At 32.3% G+C, this 18545-nt stretch overlaps 2 pseudogenes; one reads left to right on the plus strand and one right to left on the minus strand.

Moving 5' to 3' along the window:
- Window positions 1-1974: 1974 nt before the first annotated feature.
- Window positions 1975-2805, minus strand: LOC124844912 (pterocarpan synthase 1 pseudogene; annotated as a pseudogene).
- Window positions 2806-13678: 10873 nt separating this feature from the next.
- LOC124844911 (pterocarpan synthase 1 pseudogene) lies at window positions 13679-14545 on the plus strand (annotated as a pseudogene).
- Window positions 14546-18545: the final 4000 nt, after the last annotated feature.

Below are 18545 nucleotides of genomic sequence, written 5' to 3' on the forward strand. Positions count from 1 at the left end.
AGTATGACAAACCCTCACCCAATCCCTTGGTGTAAGAAGTCCATCAAACTTGCCTTAAGTTCCAAAACAGTGAATCCAAACACACAACCCCATCCCTGGTGATTTGCACATCTGGTTTGATTTAGTTAGTTCCGCTACTGAAATCTCATTCCTAAGAACTTTCAATAACAACATCAAGCTCTAAAGCGTACCTCGAGACAGACATTAAGTTCAAACTAAATCAATGGAAAGTCTTAAAAAACTAAAGCCAACTGCATACACAACAACATTAAAAAGGAAAACTCACAACAAAGTCTAAAAGAGTCATAAATGCCCAAATTGCCTTGTGTTGGAACACAAGTCTCCGGCAGCGGCACCAAAAACTTGATAACTTTTTGGCAAGTATACCAAATGGTTCCAAGTAATACAGTGAATAAGTAAAAGTATCATCTCCCAAGCGACTTGTGCAACACATGACAATTCTTCCTTTTATAACTCAATTAGATGTCAAAATGCACAAAACAACACAAGAAACTATTTTTGGTATTTTATCAAACAGTTGATGTGCAATGAATTTATATTTAAAAGAAACTTCGTTGGAATTGGGTTTCATGAATCATATGAATATAAAACTCTGTTCAATATTTCATTACTTCATTCAAACATTTAAATCAATGCATACTAGTCCTAATCCCTTAGCAACTAGTTCTAAATTAATATATTAAAATGATAATCCCTTAGTCAATTTAACATACAATTTGCATTAAGTCCAATGTTAAGAATGATCAAGTTATTGAGTCTATCCCTAGATCCCAATCACTTAAGTGCTCTATCTATGTTCGTGTTCAAAGTTACTTTCCAGTAATCAAAGACATTCAAATAACATTATATTTTCATACAACAAGAAAGAGCATATGAACGAACAACGATATATTGAACAGGAAAATTAAATCACATTGAGTTCATTACATCCAATCCCAGCGAAAGAGAAATTTAACTGCTCCTAGTCATCTAAAACGTACACATTTGAAGCAATCCCTTGCAACAATGGTGTCTTGATGCCTTGAAGTAGTCTCCGGAAGTTCCTGAGATGTTTTCGTTTCTTTCCGCGCACAGGTACTGTTGCGCTATGCGAATTTTCTTCTTCTGACAGTGAGAATTTTGGTTTTCGCTTTGTGAAAATTGACTGACGATTTTAAATAATACACCATTTCCTGTACAATATTTTGCATAACAATCTACTACCTATTACAACTTTTCAATGAGGAACAACATGAATAATTACAAGATTGAGCTCATTTATAAATATAAAAACAATTTTTTTCACACTTATCAATATTATATAATATTTTCAGAACTTTTGTAAAAGAAAATACATCCTCTTAAAAATAATTCAAATAGTTAAGGTTTTATAGTTTCCGATGGTTCTTTGAGCTTTTTAAATTTTAAAAATTATATATTTTTTATTATCAATATTATGAAAGTTATTTTTCTGTCGGTGCTAAACTAATCAATCATTACACAACCAAAATATACTTTTAAGTCTCTGTTATTCGTAGTTGAGGAACCTTAAAATTTAGATGTAGTAATTAATAGATAGTAATAATAAAAAAAATCATTTCTTTATTCATTTAAAAAAAAATATCTTACAAAAACTAAACGTAATGTTTTGGGAGAACATTATGAAGAGTATGATTCCATTTATTGCCGACTTGACTCTATAATTATATAATATTTCAAAAGGCAACAGCAAATATTTGTAGAAACATGAAGTTTTCAACATTAATGTCTGAATTTGTTTGAAAATTACGTATTAGGAAGATCCCGTATCAACAAGAATTTGGGGACAAAGAAAAAGTTAAAGCAAGAACACAGAGGAAAGCATGAGACAGCGACATTAGGGGTTTAGGAGAAGTGGAAAAGGACAAGAGAAAGTAAAAATCCTTGACGAGCGATAGTGAATTACAAAGCATAAAGAAAAACTAAACAAAAGGGTGAATGATAATAACTAGTATTATAATATGAGTGTCAATAATGATTGACGAAGACGTCGTATTCGACGATGGCATCGCCTTTGGAGAAATCGACGGAGTGGAACCTGGCCTGAGCGTAGCCACGAGCGAAGCGAAAAGCCCCAGTGCCGCCAACGATGGCCATTTCCCTAACGGGTTCGCTCATGATCATGTTTCTGGCCAACACGCTGATGGTGCTGCCGTTGAAGTCTCCGTCGGTGAAGGCCATGGTCATAACCATCATGAGCCCCATCTCGGCCTGAGATATGGAAGTGTAAATGCCCTGGGCCTTCCCCACGAGTTTGGAGTCGGGTTCGGGTCCGGCCGTCAAGGGGTCGTCCATGGCGACAACGGTGCCGAAGGGAAGGGCGTCCTTGGCTTTTCCGTTGGGCTCGGCGACAATGACCATGCTGGGGTTGGGCCCGGTGACTACGTCGTGGAAGAAGAAGTGAAGATGAGTGAACTTGTCCTCACGGAAACCCATCAGCGTTGGGGTTAGGCTTTGATAGTAAGAGGCGGTGACGAGAGAGATTAGTAAAGAGAGGTTAAGGCAAAGGAAAACGGTAGAGTTGGCCATGCTTCAGAAACTCCACAAAACTCAAATCTATTTCTCTCACTCTTTCTCTTTTATTCCACTCTGTCGATGTGAGCACTCAACTCTCCCCCACTGACTATTTATAACGCTCAATCAGCCCTACAATATCCCTTTTTTAATCTCACCATAATTCAAACTCAACACCATTTTCACTTCTCCCTTTGTTTTTATCCCATGCCTTCTACCGTTGACGGACCAAAACCTCACATAAAATAAGAATGACAGATCCACACGTATCACCTCAGCTTGGAAACGAAGAAAAACACAGGAGAAACGACTTATTATAATACATCTTTATCAAGAAAAGTGGCTTTAAAATATTAGAGATATATAACTTTACAACGTAAGAAATATTATAATAGTTCTCTCACAAACTATAAAATGGCTAAGAACACAAAGAATGTAAGTTCGGTGTACTTGCTCACTCCTTAACACCTATAATGGTTATTAATATTTGAATATCTCATATATACATCATCAAAATAAGTTGTTAAAAGAAAAAATAATAATACTAAACATGATTAATGAAATTAGAGAATAGATGTTAATAATTATCAACTTCTTTATAAAATGATTAAAAAAAATAGTAGAAATGATGTTTTATGTTTGATACTAACGTAGATGAGGAATGAAAAAAAAAATTATTTTTAAAAATCTCTGATATCCCAGGGGTACGCAACCAACACACACCATAAGTTCACCACCGCCACCACTTTCCTATCAAACTATACCACTTAAGTCGGTTTTCTCATTTCCTAATTTGCATTTCTTTTTACAAATGTGACACTGATGGCAAGAATTGTTGGTGATGTATATATAATACACTTAATTTGTGTAATAGTGGTACTGAATTCGTGAAGAATTGTGAGTCTTGTACGATAATTGTACTATTTACGAGCTTTTTACTAAAAGATTGTTTTTTGTGGCTTTAAAAAGTTCGAAATCAATATATATTAAAAATTTCATATCTATTAAAAACAATAACAATTTATATTTTATATATATAGTATCAAAATCATTCATATCTATTAAAGTTAATATAGTATCAAAATCATAAATTAAAATCAATTTAAAATATGTAAGTGTATAAATTAATTTAAAAATTAAATTAAACTTAAAATTTACTTTATTTTATTATCATGTATTAGACTCTTATTTTTATTCTGCATCATTCACCGTGTTCTCCGAGGCTGATGTGGGCTTTGGTAGTAGCAGAGCATGGCCGTTGTTCCCTCCACCACTACGAACCGTTTCCTTCATTATTCCATACCTAATTTGTCCTTCCTTTAAAACGGATGTCAACATTCATTTTACCTTCAATGAATGTTGATATCCGTAAACAGATGTTGACATCTATTTACATATTTTATATTTTAATTTATTGTTTTTATTTTACAAAAGAACTTCAACGGATGTGGATGTCCGGTTAATAAATTTTTAAAAAATATTTTATTTATTATTTAAATAATAATACATAAATTAAATTAATAATAATTATTTTATTAAATAAAATAAAATTAATTTACAAATAATTAAATAATACTTTTAAAAAAATTAAATAATATTTATATATTAATTTAAAATATAAAAATTAAAAAACTAAAAACTAAAAAAAATCTTCAACAGATGTCGTCACATCCATTTTAATAAATTTATAAAAAATATTTTAATTATTATTTAAATAATAATACATAAATTAAATTAATAATAATTATTTTATTAAATAAAATAAAATTAATTTATAAATAATGAAGTAATAATTTTAAAATAATTAAACAATATTTATATATTAATTTAAAATATAAAAAATTAAAAATTTAAAATCTAAAAAAAATTCTACGAATGTTTCCACATCCATTGACACATCCGTTTTAATACATTTGTAAAAACTATTTTAATTATTATTTAAATAATAATACATAAATTAAATTAATAATATTTGTTTTATTAAATAAAATAAAATTAATTTATAAATAATTAAGTAATAATTTGAAAAAATTAAATAATATTTATATATTAATTTAAAATATAATAAATTAAAAAACTAAAACTAAAAAAGCACAAACTCAACGGATGTAACACATCCGTTAAAGAATTTTTTTTCAACGAATGTTAACATCCGTTGAAAAAAAGAGGTAAGGATGTAGGATATTTTAAAATATAAATCATAGTTTTGGAATTTAAAAAAATATGATAATGCAGAGAGCAATATAAGGTTGTGTAGGGAGTAAACCTCGTTCCTGCCCAGACTGTTGATGTTGAGAAGAAAAACATGAGCTTTCCCACTGTGTTGTTGTCTTTGACGCAGATGTATTCTAGTTGAATGTGGTGGTACGATGTTATCAGTTTCTAGAATATGTTGTTTTGTTGTTCTCCTTTGATTTTGATAATATGTAATGCATGTCTATGCTGTGAGGTGCATAACCTTCTCTATCTCCAAGTTTTCTCTCTACACACACCCCATTTTGAGTGTTCTTAGAAGAAGTTTACCTTGAATTACTTTACAGTGTTAATAACTTTTTAAAAACATTTCCATTCGTCAGCAATTGTGCATTATAGTCATAAAAAGTTGTCATTGGCATTTGTCAATATTAGACTTTATTTCTTTCAGATTATTTTATTTCCCAATATAATCAAATATTATATCATAACATAAATCAGACAGCAGTATTTATAAATATTATTGATTCATGAAAGATGGCAGTATACAATTCATTCAAATATCATTTCAATGATAAATTCATTTTTATTAATTAAAAAGTAGTTGATGTTGGTATAAAAAGGTTTAAAGAATAATTCTAATGTATTATTTAAAAGATTAATGTATTATATGTATATATACAAGAATTCTATAATGTTTTATGTGGTAAAGAAATGATAGCTACTCAAATCTGTATAAATTATAATAATACATAAATTATAACAAACACAATGTTTCATTGTCTAATATTTGCTAATAATATTTGACATATTTTAACAGTTTGATTAGGTCATAGACATACATCTTTCGTTGAACAATTAGAAGTTATTTAATAACAAATAGGCATTACTTCTATTTTATAAAATACATAAAACATTTTTTACCTCACTTCTTAACAAATTCTTTTTTAATAACTTATATACAAATACATTATTATATTTTTATTTAAAGCATTCAAAGTTGTCCTGGAGACCGGATAAGCTTCTTGATAGTCCTCCAACATCCCAGTTATGTTGTTTGCTCTCTCTCCTTCTTGTCCAAATCGTGTGCAAAGATACTTGTCAAAAACACCCCGACATTTAAGTAAGTGACTTTGTGCAATACCATTGTAATAAATATGATTACTCAGGATTAATTACCTAATCTCCCCTTGTCAGACATATATTTATAAATATTATAATGAGTTTACCATTTAACACACGTCAGAAGCTTAAAATAACATACGTTAAAAACTATTTTTGTGTTAGTGATTACCTAAACTCCTCCGTCAAACATATATTTATAAATATTATAATGAGTTTATAATTACTCCTATTAACTTACAAATTTGGGAGTCGATTAAGGAACCCTACACTCAAAAGCAGTATTTTTAAGTAAATGTGCAAACGTCCAAAGTTGATGTGGTTTTCAAAATAATTATTTTTTCTGAAAATAACAATGCAAGACTAGTTCTTTTAAAAATTTTCATTAAAAAATGATCTTTTTAGAAAATGACTTGAATTATAGAGAAGTGAACCTAACAAGGTTAAAATTGCTCCTCCTTACGAAATTTTTTATTTCTAAGCTTTTTATGATTTTTTGATATTTTTAAATGATCTTGAAGAAGAAGTATCGCGACATAGACAATAAGTTAGATATATAACAAGTAGAAAATAAAATTATTTTTTTATTTTTGAAAAGTTTTATATTTTTTTCGATTTTTAACTTAATATTATTAAGAAAAATTATGACAAACAATCATACAAATATTTACACTTATTTACAAGAAAAATACTTGTTAATTCTTTTTATTTAATTATCAAACAAATTCGAAACTTGACATGATAATCAATAATTTTTAATTATTATAAAAAAGTCAATTATCAACCAAACCTTAGACTTGTGATGACAATCAAAATTATTATGCAAATTTAATTACCAAGCAAATCCAATATTTATATTTCAATAAAAATTTATTATGAAAAATTTAATTATTAAGCAAATTCAAGATTTAATATGACAATCAAAATTATTTGAAAAGACATTAAGTACTGACATACAATCACACAAATACTTATGTCATTAGAAATACTCCAAAATCATTTTTATAATTTTATACCTTCTTTTAATTTTTGTATTTTATTTTGTAAATTTTATTAAATGAGAATAATAATAATAATATTAACATTGTTCAAAATAAAAATAGAAAATAAAGAACAATATTTAGTTATCAATAAAAGAATGTTTAAACTCTAATTTGGTCTTCATATTTGTGTGCAAATATCAAGTGGGTCCTCTTTTTTTTTCGGTCTCAATCGGGTCCATAAACTTGTAAAAATGAGCCAATTAAACCCTCTCCGTTAAGTTATCATTGACGTTGTCAGCCTACGATGACGTGGTGCACAGAAAATTAGCTCAGTTATAAGGATTTAAATACGTGGATATTAGTATTTTAAAAAAAAAGTTTTTACATGGAAGGGAATGAGGGAATTAGGGATTTTTATTGTGGTTTTTTAACTGAAACAGAAATACTTAAAGGGAATTAAGGATTTCATGAGTTACGAATTTTCATTTGGGGAGTGAGTGTCAAAATTAGGGCTCGGAAAAATTTTCGAAGACGAAGACAATCACCACAAACATCACCCACGTTGCAACCCATTTGAAACTTTCTTCAATGTAAGCTTCCATGAATAGATACTCACAACCTGCAGCGAATAGCCACCGTTGGAAGAAGTTATACCGGGGACGCGGAGGAGACCGGAGGAAGAAAGGGAGGGGTTGGTGGGGTGCACGTGGGGGGCGGCGTCGTTGTCAGTGACAATGTGGGCGTCGCCGAAGAGGTCGATGCTGTCAGGGTCGATCCTCCAACATCCACTTCCCCAACTACCCCAAGGTTATACGTACCCTTCAACAGAGTCCTCGCTGCCTCGCCGCCTCAACAGAGTCCTCGTCGCCTCCTCCTCTCCGCCTCGACCCTTCCGCCTTGACCTCTTGAATCGTTGTTGGCTCTGAAGCACGAGAACTCCATGAGTGAATTCATCATTCAATTTGAAAGATTTGCTGGGGTTATTAAGGGATTGGAAATAAACAGATTTCTTCTTTCTTTTTCCTTGTCATTTTCCTTTTATTTTCTTAATGATTCTATCATTGTTGGTACTATAAATGGGTATAGTTTGATTTCCTGTGTAATTGGGCATATCAGTGTGATCTTCTTGCTGTCATATGTATCACGGGAAAGGTGAGTGTGAGAGAGATAAGAACTTCAACCCATCAAACTGTAACAAGAAGCTGATTGGTGCAAGGTTTTTCGCCAAGGGCTATGAGACGGCGTTTGGACAGTTGTACAAGACTTAATAACAAATTAAATAAAAAATTCCACGTAATATAAGATGTACACATGTGTGTGCACCACGTTATCATAGTTTGACGACATCAGTAAAAACTTAACGGAGATGACTTGATTAACTCATTTTTACAAGTTTATGGACCTGATTAAGACCGAAAAAAAGACGAATACCCACTTGAGATTAACACGATCAAACGAGAGTTTAAACCATAAAAAAATATTAAATACAAGAAACACAACAAACCAATTTTTTTGTAATTTTAAAATTTTATCTTTTTCTATTTTATCATTTTTTTTATCTTTCTGTTTTATCAAATAAGTGTTTGACAATTATAAAATTATAAAATATAAAATTATAAGATAACATATTGTTACAACAATGTGACAGGTGATTAATGTAACTCAATTTATAAAAAAATAATTAAGTTAAAAAGTATAAATATTTTAAATACTTAATCTAGCACAAAAATTTATTAGATACTCAATTTGTCAGACCCCATTAAAACACACCCAAAAACTCCAAGTAGTGGGATCCATGTGTCAAGAAGTGAGTGAGTGTCTTAGTTAGTGGAGAAGAGGTGGCTGCAGGGGAGTGTCCGTTCGTTTTGGGCGACGACAGTATTTAAGGCCAAATTTCAAATGTCGTGCCACTTCTCTGCATGTCTTTCTTCTTCTCCACCCTGCTAAAACCATTTTCTCCTTCTTCTCTCTAAAATCTCCTCCTTCTCTCTAAGAAAACCTTACCTTTTCTTATTTAGATCACCTCTCAGGCACCGTCTGAACACTCCCGGCGACAAGAGCTTTCGTTTAAACCGATCGGTTTATGATTCTGAGCCGATGAGTTTCTTTCATGCTAGTACGTTCGTTTAAGTCTTGCATGCAACCCTCTATTTCTGGTTGCCTGAGTAGATAGTATAATTATGAGTGTTTCTGGTTTTTATGTTTGGTCTAGTGCTCCTAAAACGAGAGTGTCGAACGTTAGTTCTTTTGTATAGGGGAGCTCTATTATGCTTCGTTGAGTGTTCGGTTACGTATAAAGGTAAGGGAAGCTTATATAATTTGATTAATATTCTTGTTTGAACGTTGGTATGTTTGCATGATATGTTGTTTGGATTATTGGATGAGTATGAAATATGTACGTACTGCTTGTTTGGATGTTTGTATGGATGACTGATATATGTTGTGAATTGAGTTGAGATAGGACTTAATATTCAAACTGTGGTATTTTGAGTAAGGTTAAATTGCAGGAGATCCTAGTCCATAAGGTTTAATTGGACGAAACGGATCAACCTCGGGTGGCAGCTGTTGAGGATATCCCAGTTACTACATCACCCGGGTGCATGAACGTCGTAGCTACACAAGATTCATACAGTCCAGACAGTCATAGTCAAGTGGTTGTTATTTGTATGCCTTGAACGTATGAATGATGATTTAAGTGTCGTTGGTTTAATTATGAATGTGTATGTTGCTATTGAAGAAATTAAATTACATAAGCTTACCCTATTTATCATTTTTGTATGTGTTGTGCGTCCTGTCGTTGTCCTGTTGCAATTATCATCCGTGTGGATGTGAGCAGAAGGAGAAGAGCTGCTGGAAGAAGTATTGGGAGACGCGGCAGAAGTGAAGACCGAACCTTAGGGACGTTCGGTCTGTTATTAGCTTTATATATTGTAAGACCGTTCGGTATAATTCATTTTGTACACCGTTCAGTCTAGTAGTATCTATCTTACATTTTTAAATTCTCTGTTATTTTGTAAGGTCGTTCGGCCATATTAGTATCTCATTCTGTGTAGAACTGATCCGTAGTATTATTAATATGTGATGATTCTCGTATATAGTTTTACAATGTATTTTTAGGATGTTACACCGTTGAATATGTCTATCTCTTCAAATTCAATTATTATACTGATTTTTCTGTTTGTTGGTAGACTTTTGTTTTCTTGTAGTTTATTATATTTTCCTTATAAATGTATGCATATTAATTTCTAGGCAGTTTTATTGCAAAAAGATTTTTTATTATCAATGAACACGAAATCATTATTAGCATATTTTTAATAAAATTATTGTTAAAACCTATCAATTTTATATCAAATAATAATATGCAAATTATTGATACAGTCAGTCTATATATTTACACATACATTAATTCAAACTAGCTTAATCACATGATTTAATATTTCTTATTCTTTTTAAACTAAGAGGTATATTTGTTGACCCAGTTTTTATATTGAAGATTAAAACAACGTTAAAGATGTAAAAGTTTTATTACTTTATTTTTAACAGGGTTTTTAATTTATCATTTAGCATGTACTTTTAATGTTATTTTAAATATTCTTTTAAACACAAATTATATTATTTTTAAGTGAGAGTGATGAAAATAAATTTTACTATTACATATTTTATGCATTATTCATATTAAAAGAACCTGCCTATAAGCATGATTTTCTATTTTAAGATTCCATTCTTTTAATAAGATTGTGAGGTATATATCATTCACAAATTAAAAATTCACCTTATGAGATACGCTCATTAGGGACAATTTCCATATCCAACAAAAGCCCTAGCCGCCGGAGGAATATTGACTGGATTATGAAGTTCTCTTTCTTAAGATCATTTTTTAATCCGATAGTTCAAATCCATAATTTATTTATTCATATTCTTAATGGTCAAATAATTATCAATACTTTTTTTTCAATATAATATGAAAAAAGAGCACAGACAGAGCTGATTAAAAAAATTAAGAAAGCTAAAAGTTACTCTGGAAAAGTTAAATTAAATATAGGTTTAATACCTATTTTGGTCCCTGGATTTGTAGGATGTGTTCAAAGTTGTCCTCCTTTTTTTCAAAAGTTCACAACCGTCCTATATTTTGCAAAAACAGTTTAAGTGGATCCTTTTTGCTTACGGCGTTAGAAAACTAACGGCAGGTTGCTCTCCTGGCAAAAATTAAATGACTTGTCCAATTAGTTGGCAAGTTCAGCCAATAAGACACTGGCACATGGCAATCCCATTTTCACTCAAAAGCTTTATCACACTTCTTCATCTTCTTGAATCGCATGCTGCTTCCCAAACCCTAATCCCCTTTTTCCCTTTTTGTGTTCAACGTTGAGGTTCTGAGATATGAGGTTCTCTCCACTGCTACGCTGCGCCCCATCTCCCTGCCCTTCCGCACGATCACCACGCACTCGCTCACGTTCACTCTCATCGCACCCAGGGCGCGGTAAAGGAGTGTGGTGTAGGTAGCCATGTTGGTGAGGGCATCAAAACAATTTCAATCAATACAATCTTTACGCATATACGAGAAAGAGAAGAGTATTACAAAATCTGGAAATATACAGTGGCACAAGATTTGAGGAAATACAGTATTACAAGATCTGAAAATATACAGTGACACAAGTTCCCTTTTCCAAATTTAAATTCAATCTCAACCTTGCTTTAATCGTGTGCCATTGAGATGAACTGAAACTATATCAGATTAACAAAAAGGGAAAGTCAGGGAGGACCGCTTCCACTCTGGCAATTGCAGCTTTGCCTGCGTTTATGTCTCTCTCCTCCCTCAACACTTCCTTGTGCCTCTTCTCTTTCACAACCTCTTAACTAAATTTGAAAATTAAGTAAATAATTTCCTTTTAAAAGGCAGTTTTGTTCTGACGAGGTGAGGTGGAGGGTGAGGGCGCAGAGGTAGGAAGAAATGGTGGAGTTTGAGGAAGTGGAGAGAAAAAGTTTTTCCACTAGATAAAGGTTTTCAGAGGAGGAGAAGGAGGAAGCTGCAGAAGAGTACGGAAAATGCAAAACAATGTCACGTAATAAGAAATTGTACAGCTCATTCAGGTTTCTCCAGGAAGACAACTCTGCCGTTAATTTTTTAACACCGTAAGCAAAAAGGACTAACGTGAACCGTTTTTGTAAAATATAGGGACGGTTGTGAACTTTTAAAAAAAGAGAGGACAACTTTAAACCCACCCTACAAATCGAAGGACCAAAATAGATATTAAACCTTAAATATATTACTTTATCTTGTCTTATACTTACTGACTCACCAACCAAAAGCTAAAAGTCAACAAGTCCACCACAACTTTCGAAATGACATTCGGTATTTTTTTTAAATTATAATTCAGTTTCTATTATCATGGTGTTATAATTAAATAATTTGGCAGTTATATTCAAAACATTACTTTAAAAATCGTACAAATTGTATTTATTTTATTTTTATAAAATAATAATGAAAAAGATTTAAAAAAAAGGAAAATAAATAAAATGATTAAATGAAACAAAAAAAAATGAAAAATTACAATATAAAAGTGTTAATTTAACATAATGATATTATATAAAAATAAACAACTCGACGTTATATAACAATAACAAAATATTATATACGATTATTAAAAATAATTTTGATTGTTTATCTTATAGTTAAATAAGAGAATTATTTGTTATTTATATGTTTATCTACGCTAATAATGTTTTCCTTATAATATTCTTTTCAGTCTACTTAATTACATATTAATCCGAATTAAAACTAGTTGCTTCCTTCCTCCAAACAGACATGATTGATGTAAGGCTTAAAAGTTTTAAATCCGTTAAATTTATGAAATGTTTTTAGACTATTTAAATCAACTTTTTTAATCATTAAAAATTACTTTCTTTAGTCTCTCAAATCCAAATATTATTTACCATTTCACTTATATGACTACTATATATAATTTACATCCTAACATATGTGATTTTGTGTTTTTATTCTTAAAATATAAAATTACACTATTTTTAAAAGTTTTTTTTTTAAACAATGTTTACCTAGAAGATGTTTGATTTTTTTTTTTCAAATTACTAAACTATAAAGATGGACTTTAGATTTGAAAGATCAAAATTAGTTTTTAGTTCAAATTTAAGTAAGAGAACTTCGTGGTTCATATCCACTCACAATAAACCAAGCAACTTCCTTCAATAAAATAACTAAACTCCTATATATAAAATAGAATGTTTCAAACCTCCACCACTTGGCTGTTTCCTCTGGCGGCACACGAGTCTGTTCTGAAAATCTCATTTATAATAAACTTAAAGTGTTTTATATGCTTCTTAAAATATACACAAATGAAAATAATTTAATAATTATTTTATGATAAATGGCCGAATTTTGTTTTTAATCATATAAGTGACTTTTTGTTACACGAGTCTATAGAAGAAAAAAATTAACTGATTCCTCTTGTATCTGTCTCGAGTTTTTAATCACGTAAAATTTGACATACAATACATAATTATAATTGAAGTTCATCTAGAATATTTAAAATTGTCTTCGATAAATTAGAGGTGATGTAAGTCAAAAAGGTGAGCAGAAGCCCGACTTCCATTGGACAGTTTCTGAGGTGATTCGTGCAAGCAAATTGAATCATATATTTGACTCGTTTCTGAGGTGATTCGTATGTTTGTCTGTCTTTTTCAAGCTGAGGTGATACGTGTGGATCTGTCCGTCTTATTTGATGTGAGGTTTTGTCCGTCAACGGTAGAAGCCATGGGATAAAAACAAAGAGAGAAGGAAAATGGTGTTGAGTTTGAATTATGGTGAGATTAAAAAAGGGATATTGTAGGGCTGATTGAGCGTTATAAATAGTCAGTGGGGGAGAGTTGAGTGCTCACATCGACAGAGTGGAATAAAAGAGAAAGAGTGAGAGAAATAGATTTGAGTTTTGTGGAGTTTCTGAAGCATGGCCAACTCTACCGTTTTCCTTTGCCTTAACCTCTCTTTACTAATCTCTCTCGTCACCGCCATCTTACTATCAAAGCCTAACCCCAACGCTGATGGGTTTCCGTGAGGACAAGTTCACTCATCTTCACTTCTTCTTCCACGACGTAGTCACCGGGCCCAACCCCAGCATGGTCATTGTCGCCGAGCCCAACGGAAAAGCCAAGGACGCCCTTCCCTTCGGCACCGTTGTCGCCATGGACGACCCCTTGACGGTCGGACCCGAACCCGACTCCAAACTCGTGGGGAAGGCCCAGGGCATTTACACTTCCATATCTCAGGCCGAGATGGGGCTCATGATGGTTATGACCATGGCCTTCACCGACGGAGACTTCAACGGCAGCACCATCAGCGTGTTGGCCAGAAACATGATCATGAGCGAACCCGTTAGGGAAATGGCCATCGTTGGCGGCACTGGGGCTTTTCGCTTCGCTCGTGGCTACGCTCAGGCCAGGTTCCACTCCGTCGATTTCTCCAAAGGCGATGCCATCGTCGAATACGACGTCTTCGTCAATCATTATTGACACTCATATTATAATACTAGTTATTATCATTCATCCTTTTGTTTTGCTTTATGCTTTGTAATTCACCCCACCCTTATAAGGTCACTGTCTTTCCCTCCTCTTACGATGCACTGTAAGAATATAACTTGTGGGGGTATTGTCTTATTATTGATGTATGTTGTTAGCTTTTATTTTCTCTTGTCAACCAATTCATATTGGCATTGATATTGGTAGAGAATATTCTCACTACGTCGTTTCCAAACAAATGCAAACATTCCATTCTAAACATAGTAATGCTGTTTACTGTTGCCTTTGAGATATTATGTAATATCAGAGTCACATCGGCCATTAGGTTAATTTTGTATTTTTGTAATATACTTCTTTTTTTAAGTGGAAATGAAAAATTATCATCTTCCCTGCTATTACATCTAATTTTTATTGTTCCTCCACTACGAAACAGACACTCAAAAATATCTTGTAATTGTTGAATGATTGATTAGTTTTACGCATAGAGAAAAATAGCTTTTATAATATCGATAATAAGAGATTATAATATTTTAAAATATAAAAATGCGTAGAGTATTAGAAAGTGGGTTTTTAAGCCTAACTCAACCCCACATGGCTCTGATATCATATTAGAAAGTGGGTTTAAGCCTAACTCAACCCCACAAAACCGGCTTGTAGGGTGAGGTTTGCACCTCACTTATATATTATAAATTGGCCTTATCTCTAGTCGATGTGGACTTCCAACACACCCCTTCACGCCGAAGTATAGACATCTCGTGCGTGATAGTAGAAATTGGGTGGTCCAATAGCGGCCCGATTGCGGGTGGAATAGAAGAATAGAATGCCCACTTAGAACTCGCTAGGATAGGCTCTAAACCATGGCTCTGATACCAAATTAGAAAGCCGGTTTTGTGGGGTTGAGTTAGGCTTAAACCCACTTTCTAATATAGATAACCGTTGTATACTATAAAATCTTAACTTCTTTTTTGTTATATACGAGGATGATTTTTTTATATATATAAAAAAAGCTCATACAAATATTATATTATATTTTTCCTCCCTGAAAAGGATTTATAAAGACGCCGTTGGTCAGCATCATGACAATTTCACGATTTTTGTAAACTATTTTCTAATTTTTTTAAGTAATTACTTCTCAATTTATATGTCTTGTGGTGTTTTAGAACAAAAATCACCACCCAATTGTTTTAATTATGTTGAGCAAAATTTGCGATATTTTATACATTAGAGGACACATTTTAAATGTTGTGCAACTTTGGAGGTCAAACAATAATTAAGAGCTGAAGATATCACCAGCGAACTTAAGTTTCTCTTCTAAAAAAAAAGCTAAAAAATCTACTAACAATACTTATTTTTCTATCATTAAAATCTTCCTCTTTAAAATTTTAATTAAAAGCGTTATTTATGTTCACTTCTATGTTGTATGACATGTTAAAATAAAGTACATAACATATTTAAAAAACTAAATATATAAATTGAGTAACAACATATGTAACCATTTAAGTGTTGTAATTTTTTTTTATCATTGATACCAACAATTTAAATAATACTTAATATTTTATACTGATAAATTTATTTATAATAATAATAATAATAATAATAATAATGATAGTAAAATACTTTAGTTATATTTACGTACAGAGAGATTTATTAACATCAAATTTTACAACAGGCACACATATGTATTATTACACTAGTAAAAAAATAGTTATGAAGGCGCCATATATGCTTCGGTTATACTAAAACCGAAGCTTAAAAGATTATACGCATCTGTTATACTGTAACCCGTGGTGGAAGGGTGATACTGCCTCGGCTCACACAAGAACCGAAGCCTATACTATTGCTTCGTGCACTGCAACTCAAACTGACAGCTTTTTTAGAAGGCTTTATCACCTCGGGTGGCCAGCAATCGATGCTTAAAGGCATCTGCAAGTCAGAAACTGCTCTGCAAGTCAGGCTGTGATGGTGACAGCTCTCTACTGCCTCGGTTAGCTAGGCAACCGAAGCCTATACCATATGGCTGTATTACCTCGGGTTTTTTGTTCAACTGGTGCCATATAGTCAATTTCAGTTACCCTACCTACTAATGTTCTTCTCTCTGCTGCATCCAAGATCCAGAAAAGGTTAAAGGTCTCGACTTTCTTCTCTCTGTTGCACGGTTAAAGGTCTCCACTTTCTTCTCTCTGTTGCACGGTTAAAGTCACCACTTTCTTCTCTCTCGTTGCATCTTCTCTCTCGCTGCATCTAGATCCAAAAAAGTTCTCGACTTTTCTTCTCTCTCGCTGCATCCAAGCTGTTGCTTCCTCCCCGCTGCATCCAGATTTGTCGAGCTCCCTCTGGTCATTGGCGGCGTGGTTCATCCGGGCGAGCCTCTCGTCACCAGCTTCATCCATTGGGGAGCAACGGAGCCCATAGTCGAGTGTGGGAAGGCTCGAGGTGGGGCTGAAAGCACCGTAGTGGCCGCGGAAAGCAGGGCTTCAACCACTGGACCCCGGTGCGAATCGGCGGCGAGTATAGGGGTTGAACCACTAGACCCCGGTGCAGATCGAGGAACGAGGCTTGAACCACTGGATCCCGGTGCGGATCGACGGCGAGTAAAGGGCTTGAACCACCTGAGGACGGAGGAGTGAGGGTGGAGGGCGGAGGGGATGGCAACGCCGGAGGATTCAGATTTTTTAGGTGATAATTTTTTGGGTTTTGTCGAGGGTGGTGACGGTGGCGAGGTCTTGTCTTCCTGCTGATAATTTTATGGGTTTTCTTGTGTGCATTTGGAACCACTACATTCAGATTCAAGCTGCTGATAATTTTTTGGGTTTTCTTGTGTGCATTTGGAACCACTAGATTCAGATTCAGGCTGCTGATAATTTTTTGGGTTTTCTTGTGTGCATTTGGAACCACTACATTCAGATTCAGGCTCAGAAATTGAATCTCACTGATTGACGGTGGCGAATTGTAAAATCTGAAAAAAAGAACACGTTACTGCCTCGATTCTTTAAAAACCGAGCCATAATTCTGTCTTATTTTATTCCGGTTCGTGATCGAGGCATAAAGCCTACTTTTTTTACCTCGGCCGTATATATTTCGGTTGCAAAACCGATGTCTATAAGCAACAACAACCGATGTCTTTTCTTCTTATTGTACTAGTGTTGGCTGCGGCTGGACAACTAAATATAAAACATATTTGAAAAATCAACAAGATTCACTGATATATTATATTCTTTAAAATGTAATGTTTGAGAAAAATTATATTTTTGGTGTTTTGAGAATTTTTTAATATAATCATAATATATATTTCTTAAAATACTTAATTTAAATTTAATTACTACTACAAAATTAGTTTCTAAATTATGTTTTGAGTTTATTTATATAATATCATTTAGTTATATTATGAGTTTTCCAGCACACAAATTATTATTCTTAAGTGTTAGACTAGGATAAGCGGGGTGAAACGTGATTTTTTTTAAAATATTAGTGAAATCCAACTATATAATGATACGTTCAACGATATATTTCACAAGAAATATCTAAAAAATTAATAAAAGAATTATCTAGTAATTATTTCATCTGTAATAAAAAAAATCATAAATTTCATTAAATTTCAATTTACCATGAAAACTAGACATATATTTTGTTTTAATACAAAAATTATCTTACAAACAAACACCAAAAAAAAACAAAAGACATGAATACAAAATCATGATTGAATTACTTAATAAACAATCACGGTCAAACTGAAAATGAAAAGATTAATAAATACACCCAACAACAAAACAAAATCAATGAAAATGCATAAATGAATCCATAAACCATCATCACAAGAGCGTTGTTATTGTTTTTGCACGGTAAAAAAATTGAGGGGAACTTTCGTTCTTATATATATTGTATTTTTATTTTAATAAAACATATAACTTTGATAGAATAATTTGAATAATGAAATCCTATCTCTAACATTTTTTTACTTGTTCTTCAACAGCATGTCGAATAGTTTCCTAATTTAATATGGAAATTACAGGGAAAAATTAGAGGAAGTTGACAACGACAACTATAAAGTCTTTATTTTTTTTTTTTTTCATAAAAATATTTCATTTAATTCATTTATAATACTTGGTCGTGTTTAAAAAAAAGTAAAAAACTATTAATCAATTAATAATCATACAACCATTTAAA

This window comes from Vigna umbellata, chromosome 7 (genome assembly GCF_029865625.1).
Source record: "Vigna umbellata cultivar VRB3 chromosome 7, Vumbellata_1.0, whole genome shotgun sequence".
In the NCBI taxonomy this organism is placed as follows: domain Eukaryota; kingdom Viridiplantae; phylum Streptophyta; class Magnoliopsida; order Fabales; family Fabaceae; genus Vigna; species Vigna umbellata.